The sequence below is a fragment of the Rousettus aegyptiacus genome, unplaced genomic scaffold (assembly GCF_014176215.1).
Source record: "Rousettus aegyptiacus isolate mRouAeg1 unplaced genomic scaffold, mRouAeg1.p scaffold_m13_p_11, whole genome shotgun sequence".
Classification (NCBI taxonomy): domain Eukaryota; kingdom Metazoa; phylum Chordata; class Mammalia; order Chiroptera; family Pteropodidae; genus Rousettus; species Rousettus aegyptiacus.
The window spans coordinates 34,261,125-34,284,181 of record NW_023416286.1 but is presented as its reverse complement, the minus strand read 5'-3'; the positions used below and the strand labels follow the sequence as shown (position 1 = coordinate 34,284,181).

At 34.2% G+C, this 23,057-nt stretch overlaps 1 protein-coding gene and 1 pseudogene across 1 annotated transcript in view; both read right to left on the bottom strand.

Annotated features, from left to right (window-relative positions):
• GPM6A (glycoprotein M6A) overlaps window positions 1-23,057 on the bottom strand; it is a 239,976-nt gene that overhangs the window by 138,128 nt on the left and 78,791 nt on the right. The window lies entirely within an intron of this gene.
• Window positions 4,362-22,006, bottom strand: LOC107521391 (annotated as a pseudogene).

Genomic DNA, 23,057 nt, shown 5'->3' with positions numbered 1-23,057 from the left:
CTAGCATTTATTATATAGTCATTTGTGTCCATGTCTGTCTTAGAAGCTAGGTGATAAGCACTGGAGTCTCTACTATGCATTTTCAACTTGGTTAGATAGAAAATTATGCAAAAGTAAAAGATGGCTATTCAACCTATGACCAACACACAATGATGAAACAACTTCTGCAAATAAATCCTACTTTTAGAGGATTATGTGCACTTTGAGACCAAAAACCAGATTCTTATATTCTTTGATTCCACAAAGCACCTAGCATAGCACCATGCAAAGAATAGCTAGCAATTCAAGGGGTGTTGGTTAAACCATACACACACTCGTCTAATAGTGATTTATCATGAATAAACGATTAGTTGCATTTGTGTTTTTCAAGATAAGGGGTTGAGAGAAAAAGTAAGGCAATTCTTTACTTATGACAATTTACCATTCGATTAGAAATTATTCCATTCCTCCCACAGAAAAATAGAAATAAACATCATATTATCATTCAAGCATTAGAGAGTAAGGTTGTTTGAACATGAAATGTACCATGAATTGCAGATACATTCATATACACCTAGCTCAAAGACTGCTGTGATTTGTGAAATGTGTCTCCCTTAAGCGTTTAAGGAAGTAACCCTCTGGAAGTCGACTCATGGATGCAACTGTCTCCCACAGAGATCCACGTGGCATTCCACAGGCATCTTTCCAAAACTGATCTGTGTCTGTTCTCCCTTCGCCAAAAGTGTGCCCCCCGCGCCCTAAAAAAATCTGGTCCTCATAATGTTCTTTATCCTCGATGAAAACTCACATTTCCATTTGCTCAATAAAAATAAAAATAAATACAAATCACACTTGCTCACATGAAATGCTACCGCCCTAAATAAGGAAGTTGCAACTTTATTTTCTGTCTATGGCACTAAATGCCAGTTACCTGCAACAGACACAGAAATCTATTTCAAGGAAGCAGGACTGATTATAAATAGATATAAATTCAGTTACTACATCCCCATTCACATTTAGTCTGTTTCTCTTTCCTGTCCATTAGGTAAACTTTATGTGAGTAAAGAATATGGTGTTTCTAAGAGTAAATCGTGAATCTATATATGATACTAGGTCTATCTTCAGGAATGAGTCAAAATAAACAGCTGTTTGAGGCACCATTTTCTACTATTTTATCTTAATGTTGCTAGTATATTTTACTTAAGATTATTCAAGATAAAGTAAAAGTTAACAGGATCCTTAAAAGGCTAGACTTTTAAATATGGTATTAGTGCGAGGTAGCCATTTTGAAAGAGAAGTTCAATCCATACCTCGTGGCATACACGAGAATAAATTCCAAACGAATCAGAACAAAACAAATAAAATCAAACAAGTGTTAGAAGAAAACATGTTAGCTGAATTCCTTTGTAATAAGGGTAAGAGAATAGAGTTCTAACTATGACTAACATTCCAGATGCAATAAAAAGAAAAATATTCTACTATGTTAAAATGAAAAAGAAACTTTGCATGAAAAATAAGCAAAACAAAACACAAATGACAAACTGGGAGAAAATCATTTTAACTTTATTAAGATTAAAGACATTTCCTTTTGAAAGACACTGTTAATAAAAAGTAAAGGCAAGTCAGAGAACAATGCCTGTATTATTTAAAAATGAAATTGTGTCCAGAATGTATAAGAAACTCAATTTAAAATTAAGAAAAACATGATTAAAAACTAAATTAATAAATGAGCAAATGGTTTGAACAGAAATAGGCACTCCACCAAAATAGTAGGTACATCTAAACATTTTCACTGTAGGAATGGAGCAGGCTTGAACATCAGTGTTCCAATAACATCCATAATAGTTTGAAATTATTAATCATTGTTGATTCCCATTTAACTTGTTCGTTTAGTCTAACTCCAAGGAGCTTCTTCATGTCTTTACTATCATCAAAGGATATACACCTTTGTCTGAATAAGTTAGAGAAGACCCTAACTAATAATACTCAACCATAATCTCCTTTAAGAATGGAACTTAAAATTATAATTCTTAAATAGAGAAAGCATTATAAATCATGTTTAAATTAAACTATCTTAATGAAATTCTTATATATGTAAAGTAATGATATTCTTCAGGCTGATTCATCGAAAAGAAATAAATGATCACCTACAGTACAACAGGGAGGACATTTTGTTAGATTTGGTGACAGATATTAGAAAACAACTACAGGTATAACTCACTCAAGAAAATAAAGAAATTGTCTCTCAATCGGAACAATAAATCTAACCCATAATAAATCTCTAGAACATAGGAAAATGCTTTGTTTGAAAATTTAGAAATTAAAAAAAATTTAGAATCATTTCTATCTTTAAAACATCTGCTTAGTGAATTAGAAAATGAGGAAGTATCTTGCCATTTTAAATTAATTTCCTCCATTATTTTTTACTTCAATAAAAATGTAGTGAATCTTTTCACATGTGGAAGGTAGAGAATAAACTACTAATAAAATCAGTAGATATAATTTCCAAGTTTTATAAGTGTTAACGAGGAAGTAGAATATTAGGTATTATGAGACAGAAAACAGTGTGTCATTGATAATTCAATGGCAATCCAGAGGCCAAAGTCATAAGACAGCAAAGGTTTGCTGAATTTGAAGAAAGAAAGGGAGACTGGCAGAGAACAATGAAAGATAATAATAGCAGAAGCAACATTAATGGAGCACTTATTTGGCTCAAATTACTGTTCTAAGTACCCTACATATATTAAAACATTTAATTGTCACAATAACTGTTATTAATTCCATTTTATGCATAAAGAAACAGGGATAGTTGAAATAATTTGCCAATGCCACACAGCTAGTTAGTGGCAGAACCCAGATTCAAATCCAACAAATCTCTCTGTCCTAATGAATTCTAGAAGTAGCTACTGAGTAGTGAAGGAACATAAAGACTAAGGTTAGAAATTCAAATAAACATGAGTATTTAGATAATTCTGTTCATGTTTCAAATTTTTTCCCTATCTAAATTGCACTTATACAACTAATGATGTGTGATATACGTTTTGTTTTATTTTTTATTTATTTTTTAAAAGCTTGAAATTGGAATTGAATCTTGTTTTTGTTTTTCATTGTCATAATTATTATTATTATTTTAATTCTACATTTTAGGGCCAAGAGATGAACATCTACATATAACGTACACTCCTGGAAAATCTAACCCTCCACCCCATAGGCTTTTAAAAAAAAATTGTATTAGTGAAAACATTGAAAAATGGTAGATTTGTGTTTTATTTAAAGGATAAGGATGCTTGTCCAAAACCAACTTAAAATGATAGGGAATCTATAAAAAGCAAAGCAGAGCAGATAAACCTACTTGAAAATCTTATTTCCATGACAACAGAAACAGAGCATTAAAGGGCCAGCAAACCTCTGCAATGCGTCATTGCCGACACACTGAATCATCTAAAATACTTCCAAGAGAAGGAATAATCTTTCATGTACATGCTCAATTATTATTATATATGAACATATGAAAACATGCTAGCCTTTTTTAAAAACAGAGATTAAAAACTGATGTCTTTAATAGCCATACACAGATTAACAAGTTTTCTACAGATTCTAAAAAATGCAGAAAATGCATGATGTAAACTCACATTGCATACAAAATATGAGTTTTGTAGTTTCCATATTTACCATTCAAGCTATCATTTTAAAAAATACCCAGCTAATCTTATTTCTTCTAGAAATTAGAATTGAGTTATTTTCGGTTTTGCACGCATAAAACATTAGATAAAATTCTGGAAAAAAACAGCTTTGTTACTGTAAGGTAATAGCAATATTTTGTAAAGATTTCTTTTGGGGGATAATGTTCCCAAGGTTTCCTAAATCTAAAAGATTCTCCAAAGGCAAATTTAGCATTAGATTGTGTAAGATAATTAAAATTCTAAACACTGTTTAAAAGCAGATGGATAGATGATAGATAGATAGATGATAGAGATAAAGATCTATTACATTATAGATTTTAAAGGCAGTATGTGATCGAGCTTGGTCTTCACAGTAACCCAGTATGAACTGGAAAGAGCAGATACTCTTACCAACTTTTTTTCCATCGATGAAGTATTTTATGTTCACCAACATTATATACTAAGGGGCTATAAAAAGAATAAACATATCTATATGAGAAGATGGAAATTAGCTGAACCTACTGTGGCAATCATTTCACAATATATATAGATTAGGTCATCATGCTGTATGACTTAAACATATACGGTGATGTATGTCAATTATACTTCAATAAAATTGGAGGAAAAAAGAATAAAAATAGTTCTTTATATTTCTATGCCATTTTTTTATATTATGATACTACATCCTATGCTTAATTTAAAATATTAAGAATTGTCATTATAATTTAATTATACTTTAATAAGAATGTGAATTATTAGTATATGCAAAAAAAGGAAAAAAGATTTTCTCAATTCCCAATTTTTGCTTACTTGACTATAATATAAAAATGCTAATTTTTAACACGATGCAAAATTTGTCTTTGATTTGAAATTATTACCTATGCGCCTATTCTTCATATCACCTACAGATATACATCTCAAACTTCAAGTAGGAAATCTCTCATCTCTAATTCTATAAAATAAGCAAGTCGATCTTTCTATACACATGAATGCTAGGAAAAATATTTGCATGCCAAAAGTGATATGCAGAATTTCCTAGATGAAAAACCATGTAATAAAATATAGAGCATAAAAGTGATTTCACCTAAAAGCAGAGAAGAATTAACAAACAACAACTTTGGTTTCTCCAATATAAATGTCTCTCCTTTCCTCATTTGTATTTTTTTCTGCCATAGAAAGTGCTAAAGCTGCATCTGGACCCCAACTGAAGAGGTCCCCTCTCCAGAAACTAGGAGGATGAGTTACAAAGCCCAATGGATGGAACTATCACATTTGTAATCCTAATTCTATCACTGGAATGCTAAGTGACCATCACAAATTTCCTCAACTTGTCTCAACACATATTTTTTTTTTTTTTAATTCAAGGCTACGGCAGATAAGTGAGACACAGATCCTACTTTCAAAAAGTTGGGACCCAGGTCAGCCTCATGGACAGACAACAGTGGAGCCACATGCAACCCAGGGCTCAGAAGAGCCCAGCATTTGGTTTAACATTCTGCCGTAGGTATTCTAGAAATTATTTTCTGTTTCTAATTGAACCTTTTTATTTTGAGATAATTGTAGATTCACATATAGTTGTAAGGAATACTACAGAAAGTTCTTGTGTATCCTTTACCCAGTTTTTCCCAATAGGAACATCTTATAAAACGATCATATCGATTCCAGGTAGGCATGATATATTCTGGAGAAAATGGAATAAGCCGAAGCTAATTTTTATTTTTAAGCTTAACAGTTTCTTATGAAGGTCATTTTAAAAAACAAAGTTAAAGACAATCTGAGAAAAAAAATTGCATGGAATACACTCATTCAATAAATATGGTGATTTAATCAAAATAAGGGAACTATGTTCTCTCTTGCTACTCCAAAAATAAGTTGTTTGTCCTCAAGGGTGAACATCTTGTCAATAAAAACTGTCTCTTAATCATGTAAATCTATAGTAACCACCCAATTTTCCTGTTCTTTCCAGTAAGTCAGTTTCAGTCTTCAAACTGTGCTTTTTTCTTCTTAAACATTTGACACTAGAAATTCAATGGGATTTGGTGGTCTTTCCTTGCAAGACCTTGTGATGGGAAAGGTACAGCTGTCTGATCCAGGTAGGCAGGAGTTGGTAAAGGCTGAAGATCTTCTGTTTTGATGACTTTTCTGCATTTATCTTCTAATTTTCGACTATCCTCTAGACGTCGTCTGTGAGGCTGTACTCAGTAAAATTTTCTGCCACATGCGCCCGTCCCTCCAGCCTTTGCTTTGGCTCCACGGGGGACCCTGCAAGGCACAGTCCCTGGATACCAGTCCACGCCCAAGCCATTCATTCCTAAGAGCTCTGACCACACTGCAACCTTTTCATTTTGCACTGAGGTGTGCCAATTATATAGCCCGTGCTTTGTAGGATGATGGCTTAGAGGCAATTTCATCTGTGAAGGTGCCAAAGACCTGTAGCTTGATCAAACTTTAGACAGGCTCCTCTGAGCCCTCTTTTCAACTAGGCTTCATACTTGGGCCCTGTCCTTGACCTGCTTACCCCAGTTTTAGGCAAAGTCCTGCTAAGTCTGTTTAAAGAGAATTCTCACTCATAGTATCTGATCACACCTGATATCTGATCAAGTTCCTCATCCCTTGCCTGTGATGTATAAATCCCTGGCCTACTTCAGTAAGAATTCTTAGACCAATTTAGCAAGAAACTCCTACCCTTATGTCTTCTCTTAAGTAATTTCTCATCCACTGATCCATTCATTCTATTCCTTACCTATAGATGCCCAGCTGTTTTTTATGATATTTGCACTTAAACTCAATCACTCTCCTCTACTGCAACCGTCTTGACCACTATTGTGATAGCCTTGAACAAGTGTCAGATTAATTTTTCTTTAACATGACAAATATATAATTATATGAGTCTAAATCTTGCTCACCTCAAACACAAAGGTCATGGGCCTCCAAAGGTTAGCAGAGAGTAAAACCAGTCTCTTAAAATCTTCCAATAACAAAGCTGAGTCATCTCAAACCCGCGTACCCTCTGTCAACATTACTTTTATTTAAAAGGCAACAGTTTCCCCCTTCACTGCATAAAACCAAAAATCTAATCTGTCCTTCAATTTCTATATCTTATTTTGGTCTTGTCTTGATTTGCCCATTTTAGGTCTCGATGAAAATAAATGTCTTGTACCTACACACATTGCTGACGTTCATTCTCATTCATAAACCTATTTATACTCTTTAAAATCCAATCTTATTAGAACTCAAGATCTCAGTGATCATTGTTCATGATTGTCTGTGATCATTCAGATCATGAAATGGTGGTTAGAGAAGTCTTGTAGCTTGCACAAGAGTCGAGTTATGTCAAGTTAACTAATGACTCATTAAATTCCTCTTGATTTTCTTTTAAATATTTATGTTTGATTTTTTTTTTTTATCACTGTTGAGCTTCTGTAAGTATCTCTTGGGCTCAGTTTATTTTTTATTATTTTAATTTACCTTTTATTGAATTTTTATTTTTGATTTTTCTCTATTCATTGCTCTTTCTTATGAAGATATAGGTAAAAATTATCTTAAGCTCTTTCATCTTTTCTAGAGAAAGGGGTCTTATTACGTATTATATACTACTTGTGTTTGCTCTTACTCTACACAGCTTAATTCAGTCCTCTTCCTTTTCTATAGTTAATTAACATCTTTAATAGTACTAGTACCTTAAATTATTTCTTTATAGTCAATTAAGACACTAAAAAAGAAACAGGTAATTTTTTGAAACAGAAGTCAATTAAGAACATTTTCTTAGTTAATTGCCAAAAATACGGGTATATCCTTAAAATGCTCTTTCCTAGTGACGGGTCTGTGCAGATGAGATACAGGATTTTGTTTTCAGGGCTCCTCAGCAAAAAGCGAGTAATTACAATAAACACGTGAATTCTTATTGCAGAGGAGCACGTGCTCTGCATTACTAATTTCTAATGTGAACATTTTACTTACAGGGTAGGTAATGATTTTACCAGTTTACCTCAATGTTTTACCAACAGGCATAGGTTCCAATAATAAATCATTTAAAATTCCTGAATAAATGAGTAGTAACTTCTCATTTACGCTAAACATTCACCTAACAATGTAAGTAATCATTTATCTGTGCACAGAGTTACCCTCCTACTTATAAACTCATATTCACCACTGAGTTAAACTACAATTAAATCTCCTCAAAACCAGGAACATGGATCTAAATATGTAGTTCTCATTACTCTCTCCCTTTCTCTCAGCCAGTCTGGTGATAATTCCTTTTCTTGAAATTTCTATAATAATTTAGACTTTTCTATTCTCACAATTTTCACTTTTAGAAATATTTACCTGGATCATTGCAGTAACATCCCAAATCATTTATATGGTTCAAAAACTCCCCTTTCTCATATTGTCAGGGCAATCATAGAAGAGATTTTATCACATTATTACTATTATAAAACACCTCGACCTTCTCTCTATAATTTAAATGATTGAATTCATAAACCTAGCTCTGAGCTACCTGTGTACTGGGTATTGCACTGCACCCTTTCTTACTCTTAATAGTAGGGACAAATCAAATAATTTGCTGTCCCTAAAATACACGTCATATGTGTTCAAGCTCTTCTCTTGGTGTAGATGCCCTTCCTTCCACTTTACTTTTCTAAATATTCACCAACCTCAAATTCAAAGCTCCCTTCCTACATGAAATATTTACTGAAGTAAGTACTGCAACAGACTGAATGTCTGTGTGTGTGCCCCTCAAATCCGTATGTTCAAACCTAACCCTCCTGGTGATGGTGTTAGGAGGTAGGGCCTTTGGGACATTATCAGTCATGAGGAGGGAGCCTCAAGAGTAGTATCAGTGCCCTTATGAAAGAGAGTGTTCTACTTTTCAGGAAGCAGTCTCTCACCAGGCACTGAATCTACTGGGGTCATGATCTTGGACTTCCAGCCTCCAGGACTGTGGGAAACGAAAGTTTCCTATTTAAGACACAGTCTATGGTTATTTGTTAAAGCGGCCTGAACAAATTAAGACAGTACCCTTTTCAAATTTAAATCATTCCATAACTATCTCTGCTCTCAAATTTTATTTTAAGTCACTTATTCCAGCTTACCCTATAGTTAACAGAAAAGAAACTATTATTTCAATAATTCCCAAATTTTCGTGCATCCTGGACCTTTTTGATAATCTGATAAAAGCTTTAGACCTTCTACTTCATTGTCCTATAAATAAATAGGTGAAAAACTTCCAAGTATTGTGTACTTTTTTGTAAGGCCTTTAACCTGAGAGGCATTCTGGATTATTTAAATACCAACTAAATCATTTTTTTTTTCTAAAAGGATCACATAGCAAATAATTGGTTACTATATTCACAACTTTTTAATGTTCAGAAAATAGGATTTTTCTTAGTGATTAAAGAAATGAATGTGTTGAAGTATTAGGTCTCCTATTCCATTTGACTGATTCTCTATAATGTAGGATAATTCAGAAACCTGTATAATAGGATATTACACAAAGTATCAAGAAATCAAGGTACAGAATATTAAATTCAAGTGATCTCACACAGGTAGCAACTATATTACTTTAATACTAATATATAAAGTTTCTACATGCTTATGCAATCTCATAACTATAAGATGAGTGCCTCGATATGTCAACTAAAATACAAAAGAATAGGGTGAGTTCAATGCATTTTGATTTACATAGCTTCATTGTGAGCTCAAAAACAAACAATATTTTTCAAATATTTTTGTTGCCAATAAAAGCTGTATAAGTAAAAGCCAGCAATCAATGAACTTCCCTTTTTAGTGTGAAAGCCTCCTAGCACAGACAGAAAAAGACACAATGCAGATAGTTACTAAACCAAAATAGTAAGTCAGTGTAGAAGTAGGAGGCATTTTGGCCTAATAGAGAAAAAGAAATAGAACACTCTGTCTAATACACATTCTAATAAATGAACTCAAGAATACTTCACTGCAATATTGTTTCATTAGAAACCACACACTGGACGGCCCTCCTTTCCTTCAATCTAGAAACAAGGTTTCTACATGCACACATGCCCATTAAGGCAAACCCTTTTCCTTAAGAAGCTCTGTAGTTTTCTAACCAAGAATCGTATTCTGCAAATGAAATATTAAAATCTTTATTTCTCTCTCAAGATCATATATCTTCATTTCTCTTTTGCCTACCCACCTCCCCTCCCCTACCCCTAGTTCTTTTTCAGTGTTACTGGTAAGAAAGCTCATCTTTAATAGTTGTCAAAACACCAAGGCTATAATCTACTGACTCTAAGCAGCCTCATGCTTAAAGAATGTTTTCTGGAACATCTGCAGTAACGTATAATTTTTTATGACAGCCTGTTTCGTAGTTGTCTGGCCTTCCTAGTTTCAAAGGTAGCGGCCCCTAAAGAAAAACCTTTTCCCACATGAATATACTTCCATTTTTGTCTCTGAAAGCTAGTGAATTAAAACTATTTGATGCCTTTGGGACCCACTGAATGAATGAGTTCTTAATTGGAAGGATTTAAATCTTCCTTCTGTTTTAACTTAGGTTAAGAAGCAAATTAAGTTGCAACTAGAACCTCTAGTAGTCTATCTGAGAATACATTATTACTTAGAGACTAGAGTCGAATATAACAGGTTTACCTTACGCTATCCTTGGTATTTTTTGAAAGTTATCATCCTTCTTAACTTCAATCCTATTCCATATAAAATGAGAATATGTTCCAAAAATTTCAGGAGATAATATATACTATGCTCTTGGTACATGCTTCTAGTACACACAATAAATACTGTTATTTATTAATTTATAAACATAAAACTTAATAAATATTATTGTTGTTATTATTATTAAGCTAAGGAGATTTTAAAATAATTTTGGAGCTTTTTTACCTGTGTATAAATTTTGAAAAATCCAAGTAAGAAACTGAGAAGAAAATAAATATATACAATTCAGAATCATGTGAGGAAAAGTGATAAGCCTCTTAATTTTAATTTTGGATTTTTTTTGTTTTTCAACAGATTCATTAACAAGGACATGTTGTAAAACTGTATGAAATATTATTCCTTGATAATTATTTCTATGTATAAAATTTATTAATTTCAAAATTAGTTATTAATTTTATATGTTTATAGTTTAATGGTGTAAAGAACTTTCCTATTTAGAAGTACAGGGTACTAAGCACCAACTGACCTGGTAAGAAGTGTGGTAAAGACAGCACACCAAATAGTCATGTGCTGCCTAATTCTCCCAGCCCTTTTTCAGTTGGATGGGACTTGTGACCAATTTTGGCTGACTGTGAACAGAGCACATGTGTGTCACTTCTAAGCAAAAGCCTTAATAACATACATAAGGAAAATAAATGCACTTCCTTTTTTGGTTAATGCAAATTTATAGATGTTGTGTCTTTATTGGCCCAGTGCCCTGAGTAACTAACTACATGGGACAGAGTTCCCTTGCGGTCCACATCAGACCTACAGCATCCACACAAAAATAATCCATGGATATGTAAGGCCAGTAAGATTTGTGAGTTAATTTGTGACTGTAACATAATCTAACCTATTCTGATTCATGCAGAAATGGTTTTATTGACTAAGAGATGAAAACAGTAATGGCATCGCATTTAGCACCATCCCTTGATAATTCTCTTTATCTTTGATATATTCCAAACTCATAACTTTTTTTCATTTAACAAATAGATATTGAAATTTATCTATAAGCATTTTTCTTTCCCAAAGTAAGTCATTGTTTGTTAAAAAAGAGAAGACAGAAAGATCTATAATAAAACAGAACCACAGTGATACATAAGCACAGATAATGTGTTAAATGAATTCTGAGAAAAAAAGTATGAGTCCTACTAGATTTCTGGGAAGAGATGCTACATGGCTTATATCTGGAAGATTGGGTGCATTTGGGCATGTGCGGATGAGCAGATTATGGGAACAGGGCAATGAGTAGTGATCCAGAATGAGGGAAAAGCATGAACAAAATGAAGAATAGAGGAGTGACTTGTGAATCTGGAAAGAGTGAAGGATGCAAATAAATCAATAAAAAGTTACCATCCACCCTCATGTACTTCTATTAAAAATAAAAGACAAATCTAAGAAAGTTATTGAGTAAAGATCTGAAGAGAGAGATGGAAATTTTATTCAGTGTAAAACAAAACAACCTTGATGAATTTAATCAGGAGAGGAGCACACTTCTACACCCTACTTTAGAAATCTTATGCTATAAAAAGAACAAATGGAGATAGGACAATCAGTAACAAGTTTATTACAATACCCTGCATGGAACATAACAGAAAACTAAATTACAATGGCAAGAGGCTAACAACTAGAATTGAGGAGAGATGATGAACTGAGACATTTCTAAGAAATGCAGATTCAAAAAATCCAGGAAAACAAAAATATGAATGAGAGACATGGGAAGGGAGGAGGTACAGATGTGAATGATTAAGTACAAAACCAGAACAGAAAAAAGTTAGGGATGAGGTGATTTACTTTTGGAGATGCTAGCTGTGATACAGCAACAGCATTCAGGAGGAGATGCAGGTGGCTCTAGAACTCAGGAAGGAGGTACAGTCTGGGGGATGCGTGCTGAACAGCAACAACAATCTGAATTGTTCCACCTCAAATAACTTGAGGTGAAATTTTCTTGGACTCCCCAATATCTATCTTTATAATACATCACGTGAAAAATATATATATTTAAAACTAATATTTGTAAAATGAATATTTTGTATATTTATGTAAAACTAATATCCCTGTCACGTAGGTGCTCTTTCTTTCCACGTCATACTTCCAACAATTTTTCTTACTGGAAATACTTCTCCTGAAATGCAATGTATTACTGCGGCCCATTTCCTCTCCCCCAATTTCCTGGAGACTGCAGTCTCCAACTGAACATATGAACTCTGATATGCAATTTGAGGGCATAATATTCGAGTTACATTGAAGAGGAATGGGCACCTAATCCTCTATTTGGTGTAAGACAGGGATCGTGGCTGCAGCGGCTTTGGGTAAGGAGCGGGAAACATGAGACCTACTTTCAGACCGTCGCAGTTGGTTGCACCTACAGGTGGCAAAAGATGCAAACAAATTGTGATTTGCATGTCCAGTTCACGTATTTGGAAATTTCATTCGCATTCAAGGTTTCATTTGTTTTTCAGTTTTAAAATGAATTTAAAAATTTTCTATTCTGTATTGAGAAATAATTTCCTCCATTATCTTTTAGCTTCCTGTAAAATCTGTTTTATGTAACAGACACGTGTCAGCAGTGCCTTAACAAACAAAAATGAGGGCAATGGCCACACACAGGGTACAGCTATATAAATAAAGGCAGCCTTGGGAAGTGACTGGATATCAAAAGACCAGTTAGAGCAGAAATTTAGAATAAGAAACAATTACAAGAAAGCAAGCTCTCAGAAGAGGGTGTTGAACTCCCCATAGTACTTGGAATGGGAGTTCCATTCTTCTCATTGATGTTAAAAGGATGAGACCAGAAGGTAAAATCTATATTTTTGGCATTTGGTATTATTCCTGGGAAAGAACAGCTAGTCAATCAGTTTGGAATGAATGCATAAATAAGCGGGAATGCGTTAGAGCCTAGAGGACAAAAATATCAAGAGTTAATATAATGAAATAAAGAAAAAGGGATCCATGAGAAGCCAGGAATAGTTTCAGAGATGGGCGGAACAGGAAGTGTGATGGCACAGAAGCCAAAGGCGATGACAGCGAATAAAGACGGTTTTTAAAAATTTGTGTTCTTTCAGAGTAACGTTTATTCTTGCTCTAATTTGCACTTTTTTAGAGACAACAAAGACAAAGCAAAACATCCCTTACTGTGTCATGCTACATCTTTATTCCAAACCCTTTTGTCTGAAAGTTCATATTAATAATAAGTGTTTTTATGCTCAAATTTGAAAATGCGCTTAGATTTATTTTTTTTTTAAGCTTAAGGAATGGAGTGTGGAAAATAATTTCAGAGCACTAATTATCTAACATTTAAGTTTCTCTATTTAATAATCTGCTGCCTTTAAAATATAAAGAATGTCTTTTTTTCTCTCAGAAAAACATGAAGAAAAATCTTGAAGCTTTCATGAAAATGTGGACATACTAATAAAATAAAATATTTCACATTCGTACAGCAAGGTAGAAATCAGAAAAGATATATAGCCTTATTTAAAACACCAGATAGATTCTAAAGAGCTATCGAAGCGTCTGGATCAATGCTCAATAAACATGGTATCCAAATGGGCCATCCAGTTATTGCTGGCATCACATTTCTTCTCAGATCTAACATCCTCTTCTTCAGAATACATACATCCTACAAAAGACTGATTATAGAAAAGTGTGGCGATAATTGAGTGCTAAAGTTAACTTGCCTTACATTTCTCCATTATTTATAATTTAAGGGAAAATTTTCAAACCATTTTGGCTCAAAGAGATTAAAGCACTTTAAGACTAATTTACCACCTCTATCTTAGATAACTGATCCATATTTACAGTGATTATTTCAACTCAACTCTCAAACATTAAAACGAGGCTTTTGGGGGCACAATATCAAAAGGGATTATTTAATAAAAGTACCCTGGAGGTAAGTTTATCAGAAAGTAGTAACAAAAGCAGCTTTTCTTTTCTTTTTTTCCCCTTTTTAACCTGGTCTTAACTAAAAACATGAGTTGTAGCTTATCACAATATTAAGGAATTATTAAATAATAGTCCAGCACAAATCAAACAATAATTGAAAATCAAACGAGTTCTTTTTTATTTGTTTTTCTTAGCTTTGCAAAACCACAGAAACAATGAGATCAAGAACAAAATCAGAAAATCTTCGCTGCTCTTTACAAAGAATTAATCTTACTAATTCTTTGTAAAATAGCAGAGTCATTCTATGCTTTTAAGTAAGGGGTTATGTTCTAAAGAATTTGAGAAAAAAAAAAAAGACAATACCCAACAAGTATGAGTGTGGAACTTGAGAACTCACATGACTCTGAGATATTATTTCTCAGTTGTTCTTCTGTGTGAAGATATTATGATATTAATATCACTCAGTTACCAAAAATAAAAACTTGAAGCCTTCTTAGCATGTTCAAACAATCATTGTGAGCTTGAACACTCTTACCTATTTCAATATCAAAGGGTATTTATACAATATATTTTATTAACTGGTCCATTAATGAGAATTGTAGATACCCACTTTACCTTGAAACCAAATGTAAGCAGCCAATGGATTTAACAAGGTAGTAGGTTAGAAAATAAAGGGACTCCCATAAAAAGGAGAAATAAGATAAAGCACAAAGAATGCATATTTCCGAGTTGGCCGAGTTAACTCAAAATGTTGCTGAACAAAGTTCCGAGGACCTAATTTTGATTATAAAATAGGCACATATTTTGGAAATATGTTTGTGTCAGCACAAGTTAGCAGAAAATAAATATCTACAGGAAAAAGACACTGGGATAATCAGTTTCTTAGGGAAAAAAAAATCAAAGACAAACCAATAAGGGAAACAGAAAAAGGAAAGAGAGTAAGGATATGAAAACAGTTTGTGTCATCTAGACAAGTGTGTCATCCAGAAATTATATGAAGCCTCTTGAACTTAAAGATGAGTAAAGTCAGACCCCAAGTAGCGTAAAGAACTGTTTCTATCTTATAATACTAATGAGAGTTCAGACGGGTAAAAATCCTAGGACTTAAGTGAGAGCAAATTTCTAATGAGTGACTAGTGGGTGGACTATTTCTTCAGGTCAAGACTGAGTACCTCAGACTGGATTTAATCTCATGCTTGAAACAATCAAAGATTGAAGAAAAAAAAAACATATATAAGAAAGAATGGCTTTCAAGACAAAGGACATCGGTCATCAAAAAATAAAGAACCCTGGGATATGAGCTACAAATGAGGTGAGCCCTGGTACTGCCCAGCTGCTGTCCTGAGAGAATGTCCAGGCGTTGGTGCAGGGAGGGGAAACCAGACAGGGTCTGCTGGGTAGAAGAGATTGAACTCATGAGTACAGAGACATAGATGGCAGAGTACCAGAGAAAAGAGAGCTGAACAAACAAAGACAGAGCTCCTGGGATTCACAAAGGGTCTGCCTAGAGTATTTAACAGGGTCCTGACCAACAAATACATGGGAGGAAAATACCAAAGGTCAGGAAAAGATCACCTGAAAGGACTAGTAGGAACAGCTCCAGTTCCCCACACAGAGCTAGAAGTGGTGACTGCCCCCACCAGCCAGAGTAGACCATCTCACAATTCTCATGGCACAGGTAAGACTGCTGAGGAGAATCTTGTCTCATTAATGAAAATAATTTAGGCAAAACACTGCTCTGACCCCAAGTAACGAACTGTAAAAAGAAGCCTGAAAGGATCCAGCTGTTTCCAAAACATTAACTACAACCTAGAACACGACTCAAGAATACGAAAAATCAATCAATCAATCAATACATTGATAAATGAATAAAAATTAAATAAAGCAAACAAAATAAAACCAGAAACTGAGACTTTGAAAGACCAAGGTACTTGTCCAGGATCCAAGCTGGTAGAAAATGGTCTTTTCTTTATAAAAATGTATGATTCTGTGTAAAGAACAAACAAAAAAGAGAAAGGTGCCACATAGACCTAGGGAGATTCCAATCGCTTACAAATACATATGTATTTATTTTTAAACAAACACTAATGTAGCACTTACTGTGCACCAAGCATTGTTTTAAACATTTCACATATTCTGGTTCTTTTAATCCTCCTAACTAAATCTATGATGGAAGTTGCAATTATTATTCCCATTTTAGGAGAAATTTAGGAATTTAGGAAATGAGAATCTTAGGAAATTTAATAAAGCGACATTAAGAAGTTTACCTCTGGTCACACAGCTAATGCTTTGTGACTGGGATTTGAACCCACGCTACCTGGTTCCAGAGACTGTACTCTGAATAATTAATTCATCTACATTAAAAGCTTGTTGCCACTTATTTTCTTTTACTTACAAATTGATTAACAAACTGAATTACGATACCAGTGCATTTAGCATGATTAGTGCTACTATTTCAAAGAGTATACGACACTTTTGTGTATGTCATCTTTGTCCTCAAATGTTTATTAGCATTTCTTTAACGAGAGTACAGCATTTAAACTTCACTTTAAAATATCAGGTCTATTTTTTCTTGAAACAAGTCTTAACATTTTCTCAAATTTTCTGTGAACTTATTTACTTCTCAAATATCAAACAGCAATGCATTACAAAAGAGTTCCTGTGGAAAAAAAGTTATCCTAATCCTTTTAATTCAAGTTCTCAGGCTACTTTGTTGACACTGAACTTTCAACTATCAGGTTTTCTTTTTGTCTCTTGCTTCATTCTTTCAATAAAATTTTATTAGGCACCTACTATGTGACAGGCAGTATGGTCAATACTGAGTATATAAAGAAAAAACAATGTGCATGAGATTTTTATTTATGCAACTAAAATTCTACATTTTAACTTTACATTCTAAATCTCACAAGTCTCCCTATGAACTGCCATAACATGATTCTATCTAGAATCTTGAAACACCCTTTTCTAAATATATGAGTCCTGTGTTCACTACATGAGTTCTCTTCTCTTCTAACTTCTTGCTCCCATACCTTTTCTCATGCTAAAAACTTGCTCTTTCGGCAGATTATCTCTTGTATCTTCTGTCTATAGCAATTAAGCTCTAATTCCTATGGTCAGACAACTCAGAGAAAACTCAGTTTCTACCAGTTTGGATCTTGGACAAGTACCATGGTTTTTCACAGCCTCGGTTTCCTCATCTATAAAACGAAGACTGAAAGGATGCTTATTCTAAAGAGTTGTAAGGATGAAATAAATATGCATGCAAGACGCAAAACAGTTGACAAATAAGAAGTGTTCAATAAATGTGAGCTGCTATTATTATTATTGACTTGATGTTTATTAATGTCATGTTTTAGAGCTTATTTAAAACCATTTACCTTCTTTTCTCCATACCTACTGCTTTATTTATTTTTATACGAAAGAGCCTTCTGTTGTTTCCCTACTCTCTCCTTGCAATTTATCTTAGTCACTTTACCTTTGCCTTTGACAAAGTTTTAACCAAAGTATTAGAATTTTCACCTTTAAAAAAAAACTCAATGTTACTAACAAATGTAGTTGTCTTTTCATCCTTCTCTGAGTGTTTCTCAAGCTCCTTTTTTACCTTGGTCATTATTTTTCTCTCTTTTCCTCATTATCTCTATCAGCAAGTAACCACGCCATTCCCTACACCTGTCCACACCATTTTGGCTTTTTCTGCTCTTCTAGCTCAGGATTATCTGTCCTTATACTTCTTCTGTATAGGATCATTGTATGTTTAGGGTCTTGTATAGCATTATGATGTCTCTTTAACCTTAGACCAATGCAATGTCTTGTGACCATTTTATATGTGAATATCTATGGTCTACTCACAATTTTGCTACAGAAACAGACCAAAGATTTAATTTTTTTTTAATCCAAATATTCCCAAAGAGATCATAGATAATCTCATTACTAAAGCTCAACCAACAAGTGTTTTTGGCCCTGGCATATGCAGTCAGAGAAAACGTCTGATGCATTCCACCGAGATTTATAGTTATGACTTATAAAACATAATCTCAATGATTTTTTTCCTGAATACCTTACAATAAAATTAACAATGAGACATCCTTTAATATTTTTGTTCTCTTACCCTCAGAAATTTCATATATTCACTCATTTCTCTCTACTGTTTTTCGTTCTTCTCTTGGAATTGTTTTAATTAGGCAAACTGATGTGTTAAATCAACATTAAAAATTCCTTTTTAAAAAATTTCCTCTCCTCTCATTTTTACAGTGTACAGATGTGCACATTTTTCATGTGCGGGACTTGGGGGCTTCAGTTCGATACATGTCTCTGGCTCCTACTCTGCACTGCGGCGTCTCCCATCCACTCTCGTTCCCACTCTCTCCCTCACTACTCCACTTCAGACTTACACCCTTCTCTGCTTCCAGGGACCACCTGAAATGGCTTCAAGAACTTCTTCGATTTACTTTTCTCTCTCTGACTCAATAGCCATCTTCAGTTTTGACCAAGAAGCATAAAATATTCCTATATAGTAGATATAATGAATTGACATACAATTAAAGTATATAAAACAGAAGCAAAGAGAAAGACAAAAATATTTCTAAAATTCATATAATAGAACTCTCTCTACTTGACTTTCTTCGAAAAAATAGAAGCAGCATTATAAATTTCTTCTATCATAGTGAATATAAGGTTAATTAATATTATTGTCCTTACAGCTATTTTACTGTTTGGTGTAGGTAGAGTAAAAATTCTTCAATTCCCTTTTAGAAATACAAGGATTAATAACTAAACAATGCCAAAATTTATGTGATGCAAGGCACAAAAGTTAATGCATTTGAAGAAATAAATTAACATGTAGACAGATGGTATAACCTTCCTGTGAAAATAAGATTCTAAAATTTACATTTCTGTGAAACCAAAATGTGATCCTCAGAGTTCTCTCTAACAAGTTTTATTAGGATAGATTAAATTTTGGCCCTTTGGATTTAAAAATGATGCTAATTAACCCTCCTAGAGGGATAAAAAGACATGACATTGTTTCCTGGATAAACAGATATCTACTAATTTTATTTAAAGTATCTTAGGGCAAAAGAAGAATAAAATATTAAAGTATATCTTTAAACTTGTTTTTCTGGGTCTATGCATTTGTGTACATTTTAACTATTTCAATTAAATATGTGTATATATATTAATTTTCATATGGGTAATGAAGGGAAATATGTATGCCTTCCTGAGTTAATGAGTTAACATCAACAAGCTTTTTCTTAAAAACATTCATCTAGTATTCACACTTAAATGTAAATATTTATTAAATTTCTTCATTATTTGTAATTTAGTCTACTAAAAGTTCATCCACAACAAGTCTGCAAAGAAAACTGCCTAGTAAAGAAAAAAATATAATCACCATAAATATTTCATATGAAGTTTTGTTTAGATTACAATTAAGAACTTAATCATATTTTCTGCTGTTTGCACTTTAAATATGTTTTTTGCTATTCAGTTATGTTATTATAATGTCCACAATAAGAAGAAAATATATTCTAATAAAAACATGACTGAATTATAAAGCAATTAATTGCAATAAATCATAAATTTGAAAGAACAACCCTGTTTTTTTCTCATAGATGACTAATAATTATCAATAAATTTAATTTTCCTCCAAAAAAGGCATTCATTTTTTTGTTAATTTTTTATGTTCTCCCAATATTTCCTCTACAGTTCTAAAGTGAATCCTTAATTTTTAAATAAAATAATAAAATGTGACATCTCTTAGTCTGCTTTCTCTGACACATTCTTAATATGGAAACAGAGTCAAATATTTGTAATTCAAAAAGCTCAGTGAACAATTGTGCTTATATTCATAAGGCTTTAGTGTATCCCAATTATGTTTATCTAACATTTGTTTATACTGTACTTCATTTTCCTACGGACTTTTATTAAGATGTCCAATTTCCATCGTATTTAGTTAACAATTATTTACTGAGCACCTGTCATATAGCAAAAGAGTAATGAAAGAGTCCCACACACTCCAGAGAATTATAATTTATAGAAAACTAGAGCAAAATACATGAATTGCTGGTCTAAAAAAGTAAAAAAAAAAAAATGACATTTTCCATAAAAGAGTCCTAATAAATTACAAGATAAAAATGGAACACCACATTCCTTATAGAAGTGGGAATCTGAGCAGTGTCTCCATGTCACCACCGGCCTGTAAAAACTGTGGAATAAAGAGACCGAAGTGACAAGTCTACAAGGTACCACTGATGAACACCCACATCTAATTTGTTAGAGAAACAAAATGTTCCAGGAGGAAGACAGAAAACGGGAGGTCAAAGACTCCTTAAAAATAGAACATAAGGCTGTGAAGCCAAAGAAAGGAAGATTTTTCAAGAAGAGACAAATAGTCAATAGTGTTCAGAGATCTCAATGAGAGTGACAATAGATAAAGACCTTTGGTGTTGGGACAGACCTCAAGTGACTTGAGAAAACAGTTTCAGGACTGTGGTGTGGAGGGAGAGAAAGGAACAGTTAGTTACAGAAGGAGCAAAGCTCATGGATATGAGTTGAGTTTTTTAAACTTTCACTGAGAAATTGGAGATATTCGATAGTACCTTAAGGAAAGAAAAAATATCAATGGCAAAATTTAAAAAAAATTTGTAAATGAGGTAATAATTAAAAGTCAAGAGAAAAAAAGACAGTGATAATGAGATTAACATAAGAAAGAAAGTATACGATGGGATAACAGAAATTTTCAGTAAAATAAGTGGGATTAAAAATAAGGGATCCTAGTTTTGAAATGAGAAATGGGAGAAGAGGAAAACTTATACAGTTCACTTCAACTGCCATTAATCTTTTCAGTTAATCCAGAAACGTGGCCATCTGCAAAGAATTAGAAGGAAAGTATGCAAGATTACTGAACAATTGGTATTTCACCCTCTGTATCCTTTCCTACTTCTTTACAGCACTTTGATTTCCTTTTGTGGCATTACCTATACCCCCATGTTTGTGGGCGCGTTGCAACATGAAATCCAGGTGCCTGCCTCCAATACAAAAGCTAAAGGAGCCAGATCTTCCTTTACACCATCCCGAACAGCCAAGCAGCAGACATGTGTCCTAAACTGAGCTTTGAACATAAGTGCAAGACTAGAGAAAGGGTAAGGATACACACTCCCCAGGAGCTCTCCCCTGACCAGTTCTTGCTCAATAACCAGTTGCATAGTTCCTACTTCCTGGTTCCCCGACCTGCCTTTGTCTTGTCTGTTTCAAAGCTGTTTCTCCAGCCTTCCGAGCAATTCTAGGAACTTTTGATATCAAGATAGTAAATTTTATTTGGCTTAACTTATCCATAAGACCTTAAGTAGTTGTGATTCTTGCAACAACACTTCCTCCGCCACAACCACCACCACAACATATACAAATATAACTGGCACAGGACTTTGAAGATTGAAGGAGGAGAGAAAGCATTTGTAGTTGTGATCATGGGATAATTAACAGAAAGGTGAAAGAGAATCACCGGTAGCACTGAAAATCTGGTTAAAATTAAAAGACATAAACTTAGTTTTATAATGACCAAGTGCAATGACTTACATGATAACTATTTTTCACACCTTATATTTTTAACAACAAATCATGTGATATATTCTGAAAGTGAGACAGTCAAGATGCTGATTATTAGTAAAGGCACTGCACATTGTGTCCCTAAAAAAGACACACTTGCGGGGTGAGAAGAAAATGGCATAGATGATAGAGGCTCTGTTCATCCCTCTGGCAACCAAATCAAAGTTGTGACGGAAACAAGGAGCAGCAGCAAGGAAAAATCGCCTGGGATCTAGATGAACAAGCCATACAAGTAGAGAAAAATCCAAAAAATCACCCTGCAACGGCAGAAGGTAGGACGGGGCAAGGATGTGGGGCTGCCCAGTCCCCAGCGGCTGAGATGGAGGCTGCGGCAGCAGCAGACGCCTCTTAAAAGAGTCACGTTAGTGAGAGGATTTTTGCGATGACAGACCTGCTCATTCTGAACACCAGTGCCCATTCAACTGCACGCAGGGGGCACCAGCGACTTACAGGGATTTTTGGAGTGAGAGCCAAGGCGAGATTCGCCCTGTACAGAAATGCTGGCGGTATCCATAGCTCCTTGTTGAGCCCTCCCCACTCCCAATGTGCATACACAGTGCCTCCATAGCCTAGATATCATCAAACTGGAAAACAGAGGTCACTCTGCCCAGAGAAGTCCCTGAAACCAACCCTAACCCCCCGCATCCAGGTATATCCTCGCTTAGTCAGGTGCCCCTTGCTAAGCAGTGCCTAGACTCACATTGGTGGCAGCTGGCCTCAGTTTCTGGTGAGGCCTTTTGAGGCAACTATAAGCACAGCATCTGTGGATTGCTTGCTGACTCTTAACAGGTGGCCCCAGAGGAGCAGAGGCTTGGGCTAAATTTGGCCCACAGCCGAACTCCTCTCAGCCGAACTGTGCTACTGGACACCTACTTCACAAAGCCACATAATAAGACCAGGAGACTTAGGAGCTTTGCTTAGTAATAGAAACAGACACAGAAAGGCAGCCAAAATGGGAAGACATAGAAGCAGAAACCATATGACAGAACAGAACAGAGATCCAGATATAATGGAGTCAAGTAATCTAACAGATGCAGAGTTCAAAACACTGGTTATAAAGATGCTCAATGAACTTTTGGGAAGTGTAGAGAACTCCAACAAAGAGATAAAAATGAAATGGAAATTATAAAAGGGAACCAGTCTGAAATGAAGAACACATTATCTGAGATAAGAAGTATATTAAATAGAATAAATAAAAGAATAAAAAAGTGAACAAAGAAGAGGATCAAATGCCCTACTTAGAGGGCA